The sequence below is a fragment of the Dreissena polymorpha genome, chromosome 8, assembly GCF_020536995.1.
Source record: "Dreissena polymorpha isolate Duluth1 chromosome 8, UMN_Dpol_1.0, whole genome shotgun sequence".
Taxonomy (NCBI): Eukaryota; Metazoa; Mollusca; class Bivalvia; order Myida; family Dreissenidae; genus Dreissena; species Dreissena polymorpha.
The window spans coordinates 91,306,534-91,330,169 of record NC_068362.1 but is presented as its reverse complement, the minus strand read 5'-3'; positions in this window follow the sequence as shown (position 1 = coordinate 91,330,169).

Below are 23,636 nucleotides of genomic sequence, written 5' to 3'. Positions count from 1 at the left end.
AATTGCTCGCATTATGTATAATACGTTGTTACGCTAATTCATGTATTACATTTTCATTGTAGTTGTGCATATGATTTTATCTTATATTTTCACTTTATTCTTTTAAGACACGCATGTGTAAGATTATCAAGATGTTAGTGCAATACCTAAACGGATGATATAAGAATGAATTAAGACGGATTTCTAAATGTTTCGACACAACTGCAATTATTGTTTATAAATTGCTACTCTTAAATCTCGTTGTTACTCTCTGTTGATAGGATGTCATTTTTGCATTATCTTATCTGTATGTATGTTATAACATAAAATAATAGTTACAAGTCTGGATGTATATTAATGGTTTATGATTTTGTTAGTCAAACGACGTATACATTAGAAGAACATGTACCAAAGCCTATATCATGCACTATCACCATTAATGAAATCTCTAATTAAGTTTATAGATAATTATTTTTTGAACAAGTGTTGTTTGATTTGCCCTAGAAGATAACTAAAATATATATCATTAGAGAAAGAAAACAGTAACCAAACGATTCTTGCATTGTTCACATTAAAAATTGCCCCGCAACACATCAGAGAATATTGTGCAAGTGTGTGATAATCTTGATATAAAGTGTGAAAATCAATCAATTTTAATACACATTTCAATGCATTTGTATATAATTCACATACGCATTGATGCCTGAGCAAAAGCCTTTGCATACGTACCTGAACATAGTATTTATTCGTTCTGATACATATGCAATATTATTTATTTGAATGGTCATTCTATATGTTATATGTACTGGTGTTTATCGTTTTGTATGAAACGTTAGCAATATGATATAAAATAATAAATTTTATCATTTACACATTTGTTTATTGTTTGTAATACCGAACATAGTTCATACCATGCAATAGAGGCAAACACTACTAAAAGGACCGATCACTGGTTGATTAAAATAGTGACGATACACTAAACCACCCGACAAGAACACTTTCCATTTGCGAAGACGTTTTATTAGTCTTTACAACAATTAGCACTGGAAACTGTCTATATTTACAGTTGATAACGGCGAAAATGTTTTAGTATTAATTGTTACCTAAATTCGATCCATTTATAAACACAATTATATAGGGTTAATATGTTATATGGGTGCTATGGAACTTATACCGCTTGTACCGTAGTGCGAGTTATATACATCTTTAGTTATTCTACGTGATAAACATGTTCGATACAGATCGACACATACATAACTCTTATTCGGAGAAAAAGCGTAATATATAAGAAACAGAAAGCTGCTAAAATTATAACAGCATAATACTTGCGCTTACAAATCGTCGACTGGTATGCCTTAGTAGGATTTTCTAGAAGGATTTAATCAATTTGAAATTCTACTACAAGTATGTACATCAGCCATTATGTTAACATATTCGTGAGCGTTATTTGAGTATAATCCACCTTCAAGTTATTTTCAATCTTAATTAAACACTTTGCATTTTCAAAATATACCATACATTTTTTAAAGGGATTCACCAAACTACTCTAATTCAGTATACACAAAATCGACGTGATAATGTATTCAAACGCTACCAATTGCGATCACAGTCTTACATGTATAAATAACATTTTATCACAATTTTCCTAGCAATAAAAAATAATTGCATTCCTATCGTGTTTGACAGAAAATCATAAACCACATTCGGCATTCTCTGGTTTAATTTGCCATATTGACTCTCATAAGATTGAGCTCTCTCCCGTTATTGACTGACCTGTATCTGAAGACAATAAACAAAACTTCATGGCGTAATATCAATACAGTGTTAAAGAGTAAATTGGATGTAATGTGTGTGTGTGTGTGTGTATTACACTAGAAAAAGTGTAACAATGGTCTTATTTCATGGAAGTGGCGCTAACATAACAATAACACATGTATGTATGATATCACGTATGCATGTTGTTATGTTATGTTAAACTACCTACCATTAAACTCAAACACATAACACCAAGCGACTGTTATATTTATAATTTACATCTTTTAGATGTTAATTTATGCCCCTCTTCGAAGAAGAAGGGGTATATAGTGTTGCTGGATGTCTTTCGGCCTGTCTGTCTGTCGGTAGACCAGCTCGTTTCTGATCAATAACTCGTCAACAACTTGACCAATTGGCTTGATACTTCACATGTGCATTGGCCTTTGATAGGAGATGACCCCTATTGAACTTTGGTCACTAGGTCAAAGGTAAAAGTCACTATCACACTAAGTGTAAACATCGTTTCCGATCAATACCTATTCAATGAATTTTACCGATTGGCTTGATACTTCATATGTACATTGGCCTTGGACAGTAGATGACTTCTATTGAAATTGGGCTAACTAGGTCAAAGGTCAACTTCAATATCACACTAAGTGTCAAAATCGTTCCCAATCAATAACTCGTCAACGAAATAACTGATTGACTTGAGACTTCACATGTGCATTGGCCTTGGACAGTAGATTACCCCTTTTCGAAATTGGGGTCAATAGGTCAAATGTCAAGGTCACTATCACACTTAGTGCGAAAGTCGTTTCCAATCAATAACTCGTCAACGAAATGAACGATTGGCTTTGTACTTCACATATGCATTGGCCTTTGACAGTAGATGACCCCTGTTGAAATTGGGGTCACTAGATCAAAGCGCCGCAAAGTCACGATAACACTTAATGTGAAAATCGATTCCGAGCAATAACTCGTCAACGAATTGACAGATGAGCTTGATACTTCACATATACATTGGTCTTGGACAGTACATTACCCTATCGAAATTGGGTTTACTAGGCAAAAGGTCAAGGTCACTGTTACACATTAAGAGTTAAATCGTTTCCGATCAATAACGCGTCAACTGATTCACTGAATGGCTTGATACTTCCCATATGCATTGGCTTTGGATAGAAGATGACCCCTATTGAAATTAGGGTCACTAGGTCAAAGGTCATGGTCACTGTCACAATAAGTTGGACAATTGTTTCTGGTCAATAACTCGTCAACAAATCGACCTATTGGCTTAACACTTCCCATGCGCATTGGCCTTGGACAGTAGATGACCCCGATCGAAATTGGCGTCACTATATCAAAGGTCAAGGTCACTGTCACATAAAGAGTGACAATTATTTCTGATCAAAAACTCATCATCAAATCGACCAATTGGCTATATACTTTACATGCGCATTTGCATTTGACAGTAGATGACCCCTATTGAAATGTGAGTCACTTGTTCAAAGCCCTGTTTGGGCTGGCATATGTCTCCGACCGCGGAACTCTTGTTAATGTAGTGTTATGCGGCTGATAAGCGATTAGAGATATTGTGTACCTATGTTTAATGTAGTTTATGAGTAGTTTGGATACGACACATAGCATTTCGCGATTCCCTAACCATCTTTGTTAATGATGAAACCGCGGTCTCCGATGCACTTTACTGTGCTTTATAATACACGTATGACAATACGAATAAACCACATTGTTTGCGTTGCTGAAAATACTGATACATAGAAACCAATCTCTATTCATTCAAACAAATATATCAGATTAAAATTCGTTTTATCTCTATTTTTTTAACGATAACAACATTGGTAAGGAAACCATGCTACAGTGACATATCGCTTAGTTGAGTTAATGGTATGCCTTGTTATACAGGGATTACCAACTCCCTTGGTAAATATCGGCAATTATCATTCAGCGTCGTGTTTTCTTAGATGATAACTGTCCTGTATGGAAAAAGCACATTTGTAAAATGTGCATGTTTGCAAGGTAACCGTTGAAAAAAAAGCAAGCATTAGATAGATACAGAGTATGCAATACATTTGAAACACTATATAAACATGTGAACTGTTACACTAAGGAATAGAAGAACATTTTAATCAGGATTTTTTTACGAAACAATATAACCTCAGTAATTTATATCACATTATCAAACAACATATGACAAAGTCATTACGTTTTCTTTCTCATTGTTAGAAAACCAATAAAAGCTTCTTGAGGGAGGATACTGTTCAAACATCTACGCAAGTGACATTTTTCTTGTAGTGTGAACTTGCGGGCTATTGGAGGTAATAATACAAATATTGACTTTTTCCAAGTATTGGTAGGAAATATCGTATATTGTATGTGGTCGTTGACTTTTGCTAAATATTGGTATGAGATTAATTACCTTGTACTTGGACGTATACGCTTGATTTGAAACGGAGCCGAACACTACAATTATGAACACAAAGGTGAGAGCGATTGTTAACTTAAATTTATGACGCAGGAGTATGTTAGTAATGTCGGTGTTTTCAAGGGGTTTATGTTTGCCTTATTTCTTATGTCTAATGCTCTTATTTTTCTGGTATATTCTAGTTCAACTTGACTATATATGTATAAAAAAATTGTTCATCAACTTTGGGAAAACTTGTTATTGATTTGTTTTTTATTGATATAAACGGTATGTTAAGTAAATGATATCATATATGTCAGCGACAATCTGTTTGAATATATCAATATAAATGATGTATTCACTTTCTTTTAAATATCACCAAATAATCCTTATCAGAAGAAGTATGATCGCTGCATATACAGATTGCTTGTAAATATGACGTGTAACCTCACGGTGGGAATTTCTTTACACGAGAGTCAGTACCTTTATCAAGTTTGCACTCAACATTAGCAAACTAGTTGTTATGAAAACACATAATGAGTGTGCATTATTATAATGAGTACTGTTTTATAAATTGCACACTGTGTTTATACAGTGTATGAGTTATGTTAAGTTGTGTTAAACAAATAATATCTGTGTCTGAAATATATTGTTAACCATGCCATGTATGGTCACGCTTACCTCGTGCATGGTAGATTTAAGCTCAACTAAAGCTTTGTCACAGACGTGACAAATACACCCACATGCCGAATTGACACAAAATATTTTGCATGTTGTCTTCACAAAAACAGCCGACAACATGCTCAATATTTAAAAAACGCACTAAGTGACCCAATAACCTAGTTTTTTTACCCGGCATGGCCCATGTTCGAACTTGACCTACACATCATCTAGAAACAACTTCTGACCAAGTATGGTGAAGATCGGATGAACACTACTTGAATTAAAGAGCGGACATCATGCGGAATGTTTAAATAACGCACTAATAACCTAGTGACCTAGTTTTTGGCTCAGCATTGCCCATATTCAAACTTGGCGTAGAGATCATTAAACTTCTGACCAAGATTGGTAAAGATATTGGATGAAAACTACTTGAATTAGAGAGAAGACAACATGCTGAATGTTTAAAACGCACTAAATTACCCAATGACCTAGTTTTTGATCCGGCATAACCCATGTTCGAACTTGGCCTAGACATCATCTAGATACAACTTCTGACCAAGTTTGGTGAAGCTCGTATGAAAACTACTTTAATTAGAGAGCGGACACCATGCTCAATCATTAAAACGCACTAAGTGACCCCGTGACCTAGTTTTTGATCTGCCATGACCCATGTTCGAACTTGGCCTAGACATTATCTAGATTAAACTTCTGACCAAGTTTGGTGAAGCTCGTATGAATACTACTTTAATTAGAGAGCGGACACCATGCTCAATGTTTAAAACGCACTAAGTGACCCCGTGAACTAGTTTTTGACCCGGCATGACCCATATTCGAACTTGACCTAGACATCATCTAGATACAACATCTGACCAAGTTTGGTGAAGATCGGAAGAAAACAACTTAAATTAGAGAGCGGACTCTTAATACGGACCGACAGACAGACCCACAAACCGACCGACAGACCGACCGACAGACCGACCGACAGACAAGCTCCCTCCTATATACCCCCCTAAACTTCGTTTGTGGGGTATAAAAAGCCGATATGATTTTAAAGTTACAAACATCATTACATGGACATATTACATATATATTACAATCGAATTTAAAGCATAACACATTTCAACATTTAATTTCAATTAAATTAATGTTACAGATCACGCATTTGGAATTATCAAAATAATGTCTTATTTATTGTTTTATCAATTGAAAGAATTCGCTTGTTTAGATAATCTTCTTCTGTTATTAAATATCCTGTTTGAACGCGATGAGTACGATTACCATTTAAGGTTTGGTACGTGATAGACACGGTACAAGTGTTTTTAAATAAAATACAAGTAAAAACATGGTAGCAGCCTAGCTACCGGGAAGTCGTGGGTTGATACCCATTTTTGGGATGTTCTTTAGGTATAACCAAAATAAAATAAGTACTGATTCTACCTAGAAAACGGACTAGAAAGCGTTTAAATAAGTATTCGGATTTCAATGCGTGCGAGCTTACATAATAATGTTAAAACTAATCCATACACGATTATGATATATATTATTATTTGTTTACTGATGTTATTTTAATTTTAAATGTCGAAGATCTTTTATAAAAAAAAGTCTCACTGCTGACATGGTTTATGAACACATATTAATTAATACGGCATATGCGATAAAGCATGCCTTTTGTGAAGTGGTACTGATTGCAAACATTGTACGTTGTGTAGGACAATTGCGTGGGATCACAATATATGCATGTTCTAACAGGTAGTGCATATTTTTTGCAACTGCAGTAAATTTGACTTGGTATTATTAAAGAACTAAAAAAACGAAAATATAAAATTATGATATCTTTATTATTACGTTCAATGAAAGGCTACACATAACTCCCATATAACATAACTTTTACAATTTAACATTCCGAGTAAAATTGGTCTACTTATTATTTGAACGTCGATTGCATTCAAGAATAAAGCACTCAATAACGCATGTCATGATATTTAAGTAGAACAATTTTAAAGTACTACAAATATGCAAAATTATACTTTGTCTATCATCAATAAAGATGTAGTTATAAACTACACATGATTTACATACAACACTTATTTAGTGTACTTGATAATTAGCGTGGATGTGTTGCTTTTTTCCAAATGTTTATCGTCTTTAAACATCAAAATAATCGACTGCGTTGATAGTGTCAAACTACCATCATGAAAATAAGCTTCCGGTTGATTCGTGGGTTCTGATTGGCTGCCAGAATTTCAAGATTTTCATACTAGTTATAGCCTTTAAACTGACCTTGCAGGACAGGTTAATTTCTTGTGAAAAAATGTCAACAGACGATGTAGCATGGTAAATACTCATAAATAAACAATTTTGTGTTACTTTGAAACACTATATGAACAATACATAAATGAAGAAATACTTCATAAGGACCTATCAAGTTATGATGAATTACACTATTTACTTGTTTTTGACGCATTTTTGATTGGAAAAAATGGTGACCGTGTCAAAACATTTTTTCATAACGAACTGCATCATGTGCGAACGTTCTATCGCGAGATTTCACGTGATTTCTATACCCACGAATCAAACAGAAACCACGACTCAACCAGTAACAACCATACTACATCTTTTGAAATCATATAGGTGTTGTTCATTCGTCAACGTTTTTGTTTTGTTAATGAAAAAAGTAATAATATGGATTATACTTGCGTCTCAGTTAATAATATTGCACAGAAGGGTACATATTTCCATTCATGCGCTAACGTTTAACGTAATTGTGAACTAACAAATATCACCTTTTGTTTTAAATACCATCATATGACAACGATTTGAAGGTAAGTGGCATAAGCCAAAATTGTAAACATAGACCTCTGATGTTTAATAAAAAGTGTTGCCTGGAGTCGTTGTATGTTTTGTTTTGAATATATGGGTAGGCTTTCTCTAAATTGTTATGCCTTATTTCATATCAATTATTATTATCTCCTGGGGGGAAAACCTACATCTATCATACACCATTATGTCCTTAAACGCGAAAAGTTTACGAGGGATATAACATAACGAATCGAGTGTGAACAGCTATTTAGGTTAAATTATAGGACATAAGATAAAGTACAACAAAAATAGGGAAAATGTGTGCACATATTTTCTTTTATACTTACTCTTCTTTTCACGGATACTATTCATAGTGTTTGATATGGTTTATATGGCAAAAAAAGCTCATGTAATTAAAGGCTTTTACTTTATTCGTGTGAAAAATTTATTAAATTAGAATAGTATTTAAAGTCATAGAAAACAAGTTTCGAAACCCTTAACTCTGAGTATGTGCTTTGTTTTTGTTTTTTCAACGGCTATTCCAGTAGTTTTATTCAGTGTTTGCGTGTCTGCACGGTTAAGCCCTGTGTCTAATATGAAGCAATTGGTCCCATGCCATAAATAAAGCACGACTTGGTGGTATTAAGAATAATTGCCTCTGTAAACAACCGAAGATTCATTTGCAATATGTGTAAGACATATGCGAGATTTGCAGTTTATATAACGATTTAAACGATTAATACCTGTTATACTGTTACCAAACGTTTCTACCAAAAAACGCGCACATTGCTTGTGTTTCTTAATCGACAACGAGTTTACAACTAACGCCTGCCTGACTGTACTGGTAATTTTATTTCATTATGGAAATATAAAATTTGACAGACGATCATAGACATATCAAGGGGTATAATATCTTCGGCTGTCCTTCGATCTTTTCATACATTCAACGAATACGATAGCTGAGATAAAGGCTAGTGTTGATCATCAATTCTAGTTAAACAAAGATACTACATGAACGATGCCAGTAGCATCATTTGTACTGTATGTTTGTAATCAGCAACCATAAATTATTGCTTTCCCTGATTGCGTTGTGGTTCAGGTAATCTGTGTCACAGTCATCATTTCAGTGTTTTATGTTCATGTCGTATTGCACGAATGTTCTGGGAAGGTCTCTTACCTTAAATACAATTATAAGCGGATTGTAATAATAATGTAATTGTTAGCTTACGTTATTTCTACCCCTCTTTTATTAGTTATACAATGTAAAACACATACATATTCAATGTATACATCGTGTTTACAATTGTTGTACATGTGTCAGTTTGAAGGCATCATGACATTGTGCTACTGAATTCACCATGGTGATTTTGTAAGCTCTGTCATCTTATAGATGACAAACGACTTTGTGTATATCTTTGAAGTGCCTATGTGTGTTTTACCTTTTGAACTGCAACGTTTGTTTTAAATGACATAAAAAATGCCAAATTATGCAATATGATATTTTTATCACATTAAATTATCATTATCATGAGAAACATTATTGTGCTTATCCACAAAAATTTAACAGAACATAGAGATGTATTCAATTCAATTGAAGGCTTTGATGGGTTTGACCGGTTTGAAGGCTGATCGAACCTCACACTAACAGCATTATTGTTCACACACCAAATGCTCGTCTAATACGATGTCACATAATCATATGAAACTATGAAACAGAAAAATACGCAATTATTTTCAAAGTGCGACGTGTAAGTCCACAGCTACACATGTGCAAGTATATAAAATGTAATGTTTCAAACACGTAAATGACATTTTCGCCTGATTACATATCCAATACTATATTTCTTGGAGGACAATCTACAAGTAAATCGAGAATATTCTCGGCGGACAGTTTTCAATTTGAATCCATAAATGGCCGGTTATATTTACAGAGTTCAACTACTTAATTATAAGCGCTTGTCTATATTCAATAGAAACGGATTTGTAACGAAACTAATCGTGTTTTCAAATCTGATCTGTGAACATTCATCGTAAGCATACTGAAGGTCAGAGTATGCGCGATTTGTTTTGAAGTATATAAGGTTAATATGAAAATGGTCTTTTGTGTATCAGCGTTTTTCTTATACCTACAATCTATTTAACATTGCATACTGTTTACAGGACTTATCCGTGTTTGAAAATCAATAAAATCATGTGCAATGCAATTTATTTCTTGGTACTACGTATAATTAAAAGTCTCATGTTATGTTGCGCGTTATCGTTAATTAACTTAGCATGTATTATGCTGGCGATTGCTTACATAAATATGACTCGGGGTTTATTTTTATATCATGCAATTTTAATAATATATGTATATAATTTATATAATAATCTTTGTCATAAGTATATGTCTTTGTAGCTTACCGATTCTTTGCATGTGCATTTTATTTAAGAAAAAATGCTAAAAATATAACCACTTGAAGCTTTAAATATATATAGCTAATGCAGGGTGTTTCACCGCATAAAAGCTTTCGAATGACCAAGTGCTTTTTGCAAAAAATTAAGTTGTACGACAGCTTGTATCCACAGCAAATCAAGCATCAATAACAATTAATACGTTTCAATTTAATTTCTAATTTAACTGCTTCAATAGACAGATAAAATGTAGAGCAACAAAACTGACCTTGTTTGAGGAACAGTAAACTATCATCGAATTATGTATACATATATTGCAAAATCAATTTTATAAACCACACTTTGGCTAAAATGGGTCAATTACAAGCACAATAACTATTGTAATGTCGAAAATATCTGAATCTATAAATGGTTATGTTGGGTAGGTGTTTGGCTGACGTTCTAGCAATTTAGCAGCAATACCTTATTAGCTTTTTATTAGCTTATTACTGTCAAAACATGTCAAACATATATTTCGTACTAACAGGTCATTGCCACCGTTATACCAATATTATTTGCATCAAATATGAAGGTCAGAAAGTTTAAATGCATATAGATAGGTATTCACATTACTTTTAAAGCAATACCTTTGAGTTGTGGCGGACCAACGGTAACGGTAGAGTCTATACCCCCTCTCATAAGATCTGGTGCATACATAGATATGCATCATTGAACTAGATTGCAAATGAAGAAACGCATACGTTTAGAAATTTCCTCAATGTGGACACGTACTAATGTCATCTATATAGTTGATATTTTATGCTAAGTCTTAAGCAAATGCCTGGTTGGATTCATACCTTTTAATTCATTGAAAACGAGTAGAAATTTAGTTTTATTTTTACATCCGAAACAGCAATAAGCATGCGTAATTAACATAATGTATATTTAGGGAAAATGGGCGTATAAATCAGTAATATAGTTGACACTGTGAAAACGTTCCAGGTAAACTGAAGTGCACATATGTGCACGTCTTACGTCATACACTGATAGACCATTAATGCAACTATAACGTGCACACGTATCTTTTAGGTGTGATTCTGCTTTTAAATGTAATTATACATAAGTGCATTCACAATATAAACATCAGTTCGTTGTGTGCATTTGTTAACATTAACAAGTGAGCCAAATATGCTCATGTATTTCATGAATACGTCCATCGCATGAATGTATATAGGGTCTTGTTGTACAATTGTGACGTCTATTTAAGATTGTGTTCATTATTACTTTTCTGTCAAAGGAATGGAAGTTTTAAGTTTTGTAAGTTTTCATCTGTGTTGTGTTCAACATTTTATTTACACTTGGCTGTGTCAAATGCATTATACTTATTAAGAAACTTCCAAAGCGGTTTTGTTACGAAACTAAGTATGTGAAACTGAAGAAGGATATAAGGCAGATTTGTTAAGGCCAGTGAAATATACGGGTGGCACGTGAAATGTATTGTTAATTGATATTTGTGTACACCTGAGTTTACTAAAACATGCTAATTTATTTAACAGACGCGTATTCATGTAAAATTTTGTTCACACACAATTTAAAAAACACATTTCGTGATATGTAACGTCTTCCTTCACATAAGTTCATTTATTTGATGTGTGCAAATACGGCTTTTTTCTCCATAAACTAAAGGGTTTTAGTTTCAATCCCCAAATCAGCTTAACTGGAGATGTTTTAAAACTATTAGTGTCACTTTGAAACGTGAATGATAGCATCTTTTTCTCTACTGAACTGTTGGGCTTGTAATCATTTAGATTTGATGTTTAATCATGTTATTCGTGATGCATATACTTTTTTAATGTTGACATATTTAGTTTAAAAATATTTATTTGAAGGAATACACCTCCAGAAACTACACAGCGTACATATCATAGAGTTTATGCTAAAACTCACTTAATCAATGCACTAGTGTTTTTGCCCCGAAACACATATTTTATGTGCTTTTTAAGCTTATGTTTTTCAATGTGCATGTATGAATCTCTTTAATAAAACTAAACTTTATTAACCTAATCATATTTATACGTATGCACTTTTGTTTCTCATTAAATTCGCCTTATATGATGTGATAGAATAATGGTGGAATTAGCATATGCATACGAGTTAAAGTTGTGTATATATTTGTTTGATTGAACTAAAATAAACGACAAACGACGTCTATGGACATTTGATACGATATTCAGTGCTCACAATTAATGAATGAAGTCAATAGCTCTTCACAACAAATAAATTGCCATAATGCTAGTTATGTTGTAAACAATTGTCCATAGAAAGTGTTTCTCTCTCTCGAAAATTACTCCAGCTACTACGTAGAATTGAGTGTATAATTGACCTCTTCCGGAGATGTTATGCTGTTGGCAAATATATTCTTTCTTTGCTCATTAATGCGTACTTATTCAGATTATATAACTCCTTAAAGCATTTTTGATGCAATTAGATCGTAGATGCGCCACTCGTTAATACAATTATTTTGGCGGATCGTTATAAACGACTAATTCAAGACGAAATTGTTTCATATTTCTTTAACCAGCAATACATTCAAACTCGAATATTAGCGTTGTGTTATGGTCTTTGTGTATATTCATGTTACATTATTATAAATGATAAATTGATTTATTAATAAAGGTCAGAATTTCAAATCACACGCATTAAGTTGTTACTAGTTCGAGGAACGCCTGATATGATTGATACATGCCCAATTTGTCCAGCTTTTAAAGATACAGAACAAGCGAATTCAATTGCATTAGATTATTTATAGTGGTAGTAAAATCTTAATTGAAAACGACAACCCAGTGGGTATTTAAATTACAAGAAAGCAATTTCAAATTTCCTTACATGAGAATAAAATAAAATGTTCAATGTAAATAAAATGCTTGTATTTATGTTATTTTTATTTATTTTCTTATTAAGTAGTTTCCGAACAAAACAATACTTTTTTTTTGGAAAGAAGGGTTGCAATACTGCCTTTGCAAAGATGTACATGTTGACAGTTCCAGGGTTTAAACCAGGTATCTCTAAAAGAAAAGGCTTATGCGATAGAACTACGCCAAGCATGCATATGAATGTGTATGCTAGTATAAATGCAACGTCTGCAATACAAGTTAAACACACTTACACACGTTTTTCTGCCATATTTCGAATGATGAAAATAGATAAAAAGACATTTTCTGTAACATTTTTTTCTTGATTATAATTTTATTTTGTTTAACACAATTGCACATTCACACACGCTTTTTAACCTCATATTGCTACAAAATCGTTATGGAACCGTTGTTTAGCTGTTACAATTAAATACCACTTTATAAACGGTAAATAAATGTATTACTAAGCCTGCATTGAATATAAGCGTTTTCTTATAATTTGATGCATTATTGTTTTTCATCTTAATAGGTTAACCGTAGTAAGTACGTGCATGAAATAATTGCGGATAAATACACGAATATTGTATTCCGATGGGTTGTATCACGCGAAGTATGCGTTTGACTTTGTTTTATTTGTACGATACCAACCTAAACACCGAAACCACTTCTCGATTTGTCCATTTGTAAATACATTGTACAAATCAAACAAACTAGTTTATACAACTTTATAGTAAAAATGAAACTCAAGAAACAATTAGGACAATCATGGTTGTACTTCATATCATTAACGCAGACATGTACTTTATTTAGAACCTAAACTAGCATTGTGTGAAAGTTATCGAACATTTACTTGCCGCCATGACGCCTACGATTACAGAAACGACGTGTTCATCCATTGAATATGACAAAATTTAATGTAACATGAGAGAATTCTATCTGGAGTAATGAATCAATCACCACTGCATTAGTTGATCTATCAATTCGTAGATATTCATTTGTCATGACATGTCGTATTTGATACCGTGCACCACAGTGCACGAAAAACCAGAGCAAACGTCAAGTTTAAAAAGTGACAGAAATACCTGCTTATTTTCTATGATGATTTGTCCGTTTAAAGTCTTTTAGCGGTGTATACGTATGTTTCGTGTCATTAGATTTTATCCAGATAGGTATGAAAATAAGTTGCACTCAATTAATCGTGTTTTATATATAACATGTTTTGATCGAACACAAAACGCACCATAAATTATAACTTATATAAGCATTCAAAAGGCTTACTTGGATGTCAAGTATGTTTCGGAAGATTCACAACTGCGGAGACAATAACTACGTGGCATAATTCATAAGTGAAAGCTTTTATCGATATAAACGATATCAAATACAAATTTAAGGTATCATTTGCAGTGCTGAAAGGCTGGTGAATATTGATGTCACCAAAATAGCGTGTGTCAGACTAAACACCAACCTGATTTGATTTTGAAATTCATTTAAAGCTTAGTTTAAACCTATTTATTTTAGCTCGATTGCATCGTAAGCCTCAGGCTATTTACTCAGCATGACACAAATATGGGCAGTGACGAATTTTAGTGTTCGCATGTATAGTTTATGCACATACACATACAAATAAGTAACTCCTAGTGTGGGGCCAATTTTGACCTCTAGTGCATAATGTGAACACATACAGTAAAGAGACACAATACGGAAGCAAACACCTTATCCTCGCTGTTTTTAACAAAGAGATATTTTAATAAGAATTTATGTAATGTTATAGAAAAGTGAGCATTTAAAAAAATGAGAAAAGAAAAAGTTACACGCCGAATATTGAACATCCGACCGTTCAGATTTAGAGAATACTGTTCAGTTTGTTGCTATGCAAGTGTACTTAAATTATTTTGGTGTTTGGTCAGTTTGAATTACAATGAGCCTATCCAAATTGTTTATTCTTACACAGGTTACGTCTAGAGGTTAGACGTACCCCACGCCTTTATATTCAATATGGAGTTGTTCAATGATCTCCTGGGGCACATTTGTCAAACGATGATTACCTGGACAGGGGGGCATTTTATAGGTGGTAACGGGTCGCCTTTACAAGTAAACAATGCACGAAAGCTTAGTTATAAGGCATACATGTTTTACCAAAACACAATTCAAGTTATTATCATGGTGTGGCGTATGTTTTAACAAGTTATAAACGTTTTCTCTAGTCTTAAAGTGGACCAAGCATTGTAAGGCATGCGTGGGTTTTTCTGGGCCAGTTTAATCTAGACCAAATAACACGTCATCTTAGATATGTAGAAATCTGGACTTTTTTATATCAAGAAGTTCGTGTATTGATATTCGTAACTGATTCCTTGATATCAGTTATGTGATTTCTTGACACGAACAAATACTAGAATGTGTTTATATCAATAATTATCTTTCTTGATATAAACAATAAAATTATTACATGTTATCAGAAAATGATTTGTTGATATCAATTATTCGATTACCTGATATCAATAATTATTTTTATTGAAAACAATAACTGACTGCCTGTATCAGAAAATGCTTGTATTAAGATTAATATTTACTTGTTTATATAAAAACGAAAGTTTTAATCAAGAAAATATTGATATCAATAATTCAAATTATTATTTGTTTCAACACATGTCTAAAATTAAAATTATTAAGACGGCATCCGGCGTGTTTCAAAATGTTATCATCTGTTATGCGTTCAATGAATGATGTAAAAATTCTTATGCAGTAAGGTGTTTGTGTGAGATTCGTTTTTTTTTAATTCTTCCATATGCGCCATCATTTTTATTTACAATGTTTAAATTTTGTAGGTGAATATAGGAAAAATAAACGACATTTCAGCAGGAGAAAACGAATACAAATTATTGCTTACTTTCGTTCTTCTTTTCAATTGAGGTTAAAAGCTTTATATCTTGTATACTTCATATTTTAATATAAATTACAGCCTTCCAATTACATGCAATAAACCCAAATAAGGGTTAACACTTTGATATAATATCCTTTACTAAACGCTTTATTTTTATAATTGTATATATTTATAATTACACTATCTAAAGATTGGACGGTGCACCACATAACGTTAAGTTGTTATAGATTATAAGAGGGATAGTTGATGTATTAATAAACTCACAAGTAAGATATAATTTATTACGCTGTTAATGGTTTGTCTAAGCCGGTGGGATGATTAACGATTTTTGAAATGAAAGTTGGTTTAGCTCTCTTACAAAATATACAAAACATCACTTCTTCGTAATTGACCTAAGAGTGGTTCTTATAAATAGAAATATCTAAACCCTTAAGCACTGAACCGGGAAACAAATGCCTATAGTTATTTGACACGGTATAAAGTGGATGCATTAACTTTATCGAGTCATATGCAAGGAAAAACAACCAATTACTGCAAGCTATGTTCCGGATAAACAATTGGTGATACAACGGTTACAATTGCTGTCTAGCTAAGTACTCTCGCCATTGCTGTCTAGCCAAGTACTCTCGCTATTGCATTCAATGTAATTCACCATAATTGTCGTCTTCCTGAATTCGAAAAGGCGCTGTTATTTGGCGGCACAGATATGCTTTGCATTCGGAAATGTAATTAAGATTGTTATTTAGGCTAGAGTTCGCCTAAAAACCGCTCACAATTTGTGAATAAATGCTTACGTGAGCGCTGTAAATTAACGTAGATTATGCGTTATAGCAACATGATCCATTTTAATTGATTTTTCAAATAATCATTTTTTTTACTTTAACAGTAATTTCTGAAACGTTTTTGTGATAGTTACCGATTAATATGGTGTGTATGCAAACAACGTTTTACAAATAACACACATTTTTAAAGACCTGACATAAACAATTCATCTTATCTCATCAATTTTTAAAGCATGTGGTCCTGTTAATCAATTAGTTGATTTATGATATAATGTGTAAGATGAATAGATAACTAATGTGTAGCATGCGAAGTATGAAATTAGTGTTGTTACGCCTTTGATTGATATGTTCGCATAACCTTAAGTTTGTGTAATAACTGTGTTTTAGAAAAAACGCGGATAGAACGTAGGAAATGCAATCACACCGATACGTAGTTGTTAACCTGTGCAATTATAACGAAACAATGCAATATAACACATCAAACTCGTGTTCTAATTGTTCTCACTATTTCGCCCGATAGTTTTTGTATAGTTTCAATATTCCTTTAAAGCTAATATTTAAAAGTACATGTTTTGACTCTGATGGAACATAACATACAACGTTATTATAAGTTATTTTATACATTGTTTGTGTATAACCTACTTTTTTGCAAGTTTATAACCAAAATTTAGTTGTAATTGTGTTGGCCTGGTTAAAACTGTGTAACCAAATTGATAATGTTTCGAATTTAATGTTATATGATCATTTCTTATCTTTTAATACTTTTTAATTCACGATGCTCGGAGGTTAAGCGTACATGTGTGTTTTTATGACAATTTGGGGGATCAGTGTGAGGTGTAGCATGGTTTTTAAACGGTTCAGTTCCAAATTACAGCTTTCATCATGATACTGTTTAAGGTCGTGTAGTTTTTAATGTCCAGTTTTGTATATGCACTAGGTTATTTGCCTCAAATTTGCATCTACTTCCTCTCTTATGTCTATGTAGTTTAATTGGTCCTCTAAATGAACAAAGTCTAATTGCATCACATTATAATATATAAGTAAAATGCAATACATTAAATCCGTTGCGTATGGATAACATTTGATAATCGAGATTGATGGATTTGAACATTATTATTTCCATGCCAATTTGATTATTTGATTATTTGAAAATATAAGTACATTCTACCTACAGAGGAATACATACTTTACATTTAACGAAAATAGTCCAAATATGTAGTTGAATATTATGTTGTTTGTATGCAACATTGTTTGGCATTACACGACATTTTAACCTATACTTACTTGTATTAACACTGAACGGATCTCATAGTAAAACATATATGTTAAAATTGGTTCAATATGTTATAACACTCAAAACCCGCAATTGCAAAAACGCAAACGACTTCCAAACACGTGTTTGAATAAACGAATAACAAATCTCGAGAAATAAATATCTCTACAATCGAAATACTGATATTTATTCCGTTTAACCATTTTCTTTTGTCAAACGTAATAGACAAGTCTATGTCGGAAGCGGGCTATTTTGTGTACTGTTAGCGTATAACACAATATGTGTCGGGCGATGACATAAAATGGACATGTCGACTATTAGTAAGCGATTTTAGAATTCGTAATTAAAACAGATCATTGCATTTACGACGGGTTTCGTGTATACACGTTTTATTGAGTACTTATTTGAATACTGCAGATGCGACATTGTGCGATGTGGTGCTCAAAATAATCAGTAGAAGAAATAAAATCTGTGTTTTGAATGATGTTTACGTTATATTGGGAACGTCACGTGAAACATACATATGCACTGACCGGGGTAAACATAACACTAACTGGTATAGTTCCATATAAAAAAGTGAAACTCCAGCTGCTGGAGCAGTATTTAGTTCTTATTATAAACAATTAGTTGGTCCTTTGTTAAAGGCAAGTGACCGATTGCCAAAACAGTACAAAACAGCACAATACAAAACAACATAAACACATATACAAATAAAGCTGGGGTCACCGCCTTGGAACGGTCAATCCAAAGCATGTCCTAATTTGCTTTCGAAACGAAATCGAATTACATTATTTGTTAATAATACGGTCCTGTTATTGTAATTGCATTGCTATTATGCTATTTTTTCATAATTCTGGTGTACATTTACATACAGTATTTTAGTTGAAGTGTCCCAAATGTGTTCTGAATGAGCGATTGTATCATACAAAACACAAACCACAATACCAATATGGGACACTTAATATGTAAACTGAATTTAGCAAATACACTGACAGATTTGTAGATACATCAGATGTGGATCGATTAGATACCATGATGCCTACCGGTACCAGGACATATGACTTCACATTTAAGACTCATAGATTCAGATATAAATTCAAATAAAAAAGCATCTTGGTTAGCATTATTTTCAAAAAAGCTCTATCGGCGGGACACTGGTTCGAATAAAAAATGTCTTTCTGTGAACTGGGTGAACTGGGTGATATATATTTCTGCTAACTGGGTTATGTGATGTATAAATACTTCTAAAACAAGTCAAATACGCTAATATATATAAATAAATAAATTAATAAATACATATATATATTTTCACTGTTATTTTTCACTGTTTAAAACAGTGAAATACCAGTTTATTTCACTGATATTTCTGTATAAATCACCGGAAAGCATAAAATAAATAAGCATCCATTTAAGTTAATCTACATCACCGCAATTGTGTAATTTTTTATTGCTTGTCATTTATCCACAGGTCAATAATTAATGGTTGTGGTGCAATCGTTTTATTTCTTGGACACTGCACTCCCTTCAATGAGATTTATTTACCTAAATATCTCATATTTGAACGTACAATTCTTTTGGGAGTAATGGTCCAGACAACTGGATAAAACAGCAACAATATTCTAACCCATTATTTTTCGAGGAGCATAATTGAGAATTCCTGTGCTAGCCCCCAATCACAGTATGTTGGGGTATAATAATAGTCAAATTTTGTTTTTCTTCTCAAAAGATTGTCATAGATTATAAGTTGAGGAATATATCATCCAAGACTACAACTTTTAGAAAGCCATTTTTTTCATTTATTTTTATTGATAAACAAGGTTTTTTAACAATCTATACTATACATAGATAGCATTAACAGCACAATGTGGCTCACCTGAAACTGATTGTTTGCTAGTGGTGTTAACTAATTTTTCATGAAGATCTACTTTCATTTATTTGAACATTCTGATCAACTGCCATGAAGATCAGGTAAAAAATGTAAGTGTTAAACATAGATTTTAATGATTTTAGTTATTGATCAAATGCTTGGAAGCACATCACCCACTTTGGAACGTGACCTGTTAATCACTGAAACGAACCTTGTGATCTAAATGTTGAAAATGCTACTTTCAAGCTTGACTTTGAAATCATTTAAAATAATGTTCTAACCAATTTACAAGAGTATCAAAGAGAGAATGTGACCACTAAAGTATTAACAGACCTTTTCTTATATTTTACCTAATGCCCTAATTTTTGATAGAATATGAAACCCAAAATGACATAGAGGTGACTAGTTTCATAAGAATCTGGCAAATCTAACACCCAAATTTAAACATTGTAAAATGATATCTTATGTGTTCACAATTAACTTTGGATAAAATACAAAAGACAAAGAGTGATAACAAAAGCTCACCTTGTCACATCATAACAAGTGAGAAAAATAACCAAAACTATGACATCATATAATTGCTCAGTTACTCTCAATAACAATAAAATGTTACTTTTGAAACAAATACAATACCTTCCCTTTCTTACTACAGGCTGTTCTAAAACAAGATAGCCCTTTATCGCTCACCCAAAACTCCTTCTATAGTGTCAAAACTTGTGTATGATTTGACTAGTTGTAACCTAGCTTTAGCCTGCACATGACCAACTTGCAAATTCAGCTTTTGATTTGATTAAGATGGACATTGTAAGCAATTTTCATGAAAATCAGGAAGATAATGTGACCTGTAGAAAGGTAAAGGAAGTTTTCTATATTTTGACCTAATGACCTAGTTTTTGACAAACTACCTACTTACAAACTGAAACTTTATTTCATCGAGATAACATTCTGTCCAATTTTCATGAAGATCTGGAAGAATATGTGACCTCTGGAGTGTTCACTAACCTTTTCTGTGATTTGGTTTGTTGACCTAGTTTGGACCACATATGACCTACTTTCAAACTTAACCTAGAAATGACCGAGATGAACATTTACCAACATAAGAAAAACAAGGGCTGTTTGTAAAACATGCATGCCCCCCATATGGGCTGTCAGTAGCAGTGGTAGCCATTGTGTGAATACATTTTTGTCACTGTGACCTTGACCTTTGACCTAGTGACCTGAACATCAATAGGGATCATCTGCCAGTCATGATCAATGTACCTATGAAGTTTCATGATCATAGGCCTTACTATTCTTGAGTAATCATCAGGAAACCTTTTTACTGTTATGAGTCACTGTGACCTTGTACTTTGACCAAGTGACCTGAAAATCAATAAGGGTTATATACCAGTCATGATCAATGTACCTATGACGTTTAATGGTCCTAGGCGTTAGCATTTTTGAGTTATCTTCCGGAAACTATTTTAATGTTTTGAGTCACTTTGACCTTGACCTTTGACCTAGTGACCAAAACATCAATAGGGGTAATCTGCAAGTCATGATCAATGTACCTATGAAGTTTCATGATCCTAGACGTAAGCATTCTTGAGTTATCATCCGGAAATCATTAAACTGTTTTGACTCACTGTGACCTTGACATTTGACCTAATGACCTGCACATCAATAGGGGTCATATGCCAGTCATGATCAATGTACCTATGTAGTTTCATGATCCTAGGCCTAAGCATTCTAGTCACTGTGACCTTACCCTTTTATCTAGTGACCTGAAAATCAATAGGGTTCATCTGCCAGTCATGATCAACGTACCTTTGAAGTTTCATGATTGTAGGCCTAAGCGTTCTTGAGATATCATCCGGAAATCACCTGGTGGACGGACCGACTGACGGACTGACCGACATGTGCTAAACAATATACCCCGAAAAGCCACATAAGAATTGCAGCATAACACATTCTAAAAGTAAAAAACATCTGTGCAATGATATCTTTTCTTCAAATGGTAAGATGAACAAACAAGAGGTACTGAAAGGCCCAAAGTCGTTCACCTGAGATACCAAGATATTATTGGGACAAATATTGTGACCAAACTTTATGAAGATCGGAAAATAAATGTGACCTCTCGAGTGTTAACAATATTTTACTACAGCAATATAAGTAAAAATGACCAACCCCCTGGCAGCCATGTTTTTCAACCAATTGTAACCATTTTCGAACTGATCCAAGATATTATTGAGACTTGTATTCTGGCCAAATTTTATGAAGATTGGGATATAAACGTGGCATTCACAGAGTTAACAAGGCAAATGTTGGCGGCTCACGACGGCCATAAAGCGATCACAAAAGCTCACCATGAGCACGTTGTGTGATTACACTCAATGCGTTAAATTTTTCTCACATGCTTTGCCATTGAACTTTATAGTATGGATGGCTTTGTTATTATTTATTGCTATCATAGACCTGCAATATTGTGTGTATGTTTACAATACACAAAGCATATGACATAAATAGACCAATTGAGCTTATAATAATCTGATTACTATAGCCAGGTCAATTAAGGACTTAAAAAACATTTTTGCTGTCCTATTTTCATGAAGACTTGAGATATTTATGCACATAGAGTTTCAAGATATGGGATTATCCACAAATAAAAAGTATTTTTGATCTGTGCTGTGCAGGCTCTTTTTCCATGACTGTCAAAGTGAAATTTCCATATGAAAAGGATGTCAATTTTTTCATTCAACCATTGTGTATGAAGAACGGTTCTGCATATAATTTGCCATTTTGATAGGAGATGACCAGGGTGACAGAGAAAAGGGATATGCATTTGAGATCTGGTCAGGACTCCATATAAAAGTGGTTATATTTAAAAATGTTTAATTACCACATGACCACGGAATCTAGATCTCCGTGACATGACTAAGGTTCCAAATTAATCTAGTATGAACATTTCACTATATCTTTTTAAAACAATAAAAAATAATATTTGATGTACAAATTTAATCTTCCAATGTGTAAAGATACTACTTAACATATATTTGACTGAATTGAATGACGGAACTAGTTAAAACATCCATTAGAAAAAGAGATCAGGATATGAAATATTCATTGCCTGAAGCAAAGACCCTGGAGCTATGTTTATATATCTTTAAACACACTGATTAAAGAAGTAAAACAATACATTGCTACAACAGAGGTAAAATCATCCCCTCTGAACAATATGATACATAATTATGTATCATATATTTTAATCTAGATCTGGATAGGTACACAGCAGGATGTTTAGGTGTGCGCGCTGCGGGAGAGATATAGGAGTTACTTATATTTTTGATTTAATTTAATTCACTGAAATGCATCACTGAAGTTACAGTATGATCTCATTTGATATAGGTGTACATGATTGTATCAAGCAAAATATATTAAATAATTATCAGTATTAATTCACTGTCATGATTTCAGTATCATTAAAATAATTTCAGTAAAGTCTATCATTCATATGCATCAATTTTGTAAATATCAATATAAGTATACTACATGAAAACATTTTTGAAACAAGAGCTGTTTGTTAAACATGCATGTCCCCCATATGGGCTGTCAGTTGAAGTGGCAGCCATTGTTTGAATACGTTTTTTGGCAATGAGACCTTAACCTTTGACCTAGTGACCTGAAAATCAATAGGGGTCATCTGCGAGTCATGATCAATGTACCTAAGAAGTTTCATGATCCTAGACGTAAGCTTTCTTGAGTTATCATCCGGAAATCATTTTTCAAAGTTGAGTCACTGTGACCTTGACCTTTGACCTAGTGACCTGAAAGTCAATAAGGGTCATCTGCGAGTCATGATCAACGTACCTAAGAAGTTTCATGATGATAGGCGTAAGCATTCTTGAGTTATCATCCGGAAACCATTTTTCAAAGTTGAATCATTGTGACCTTGAC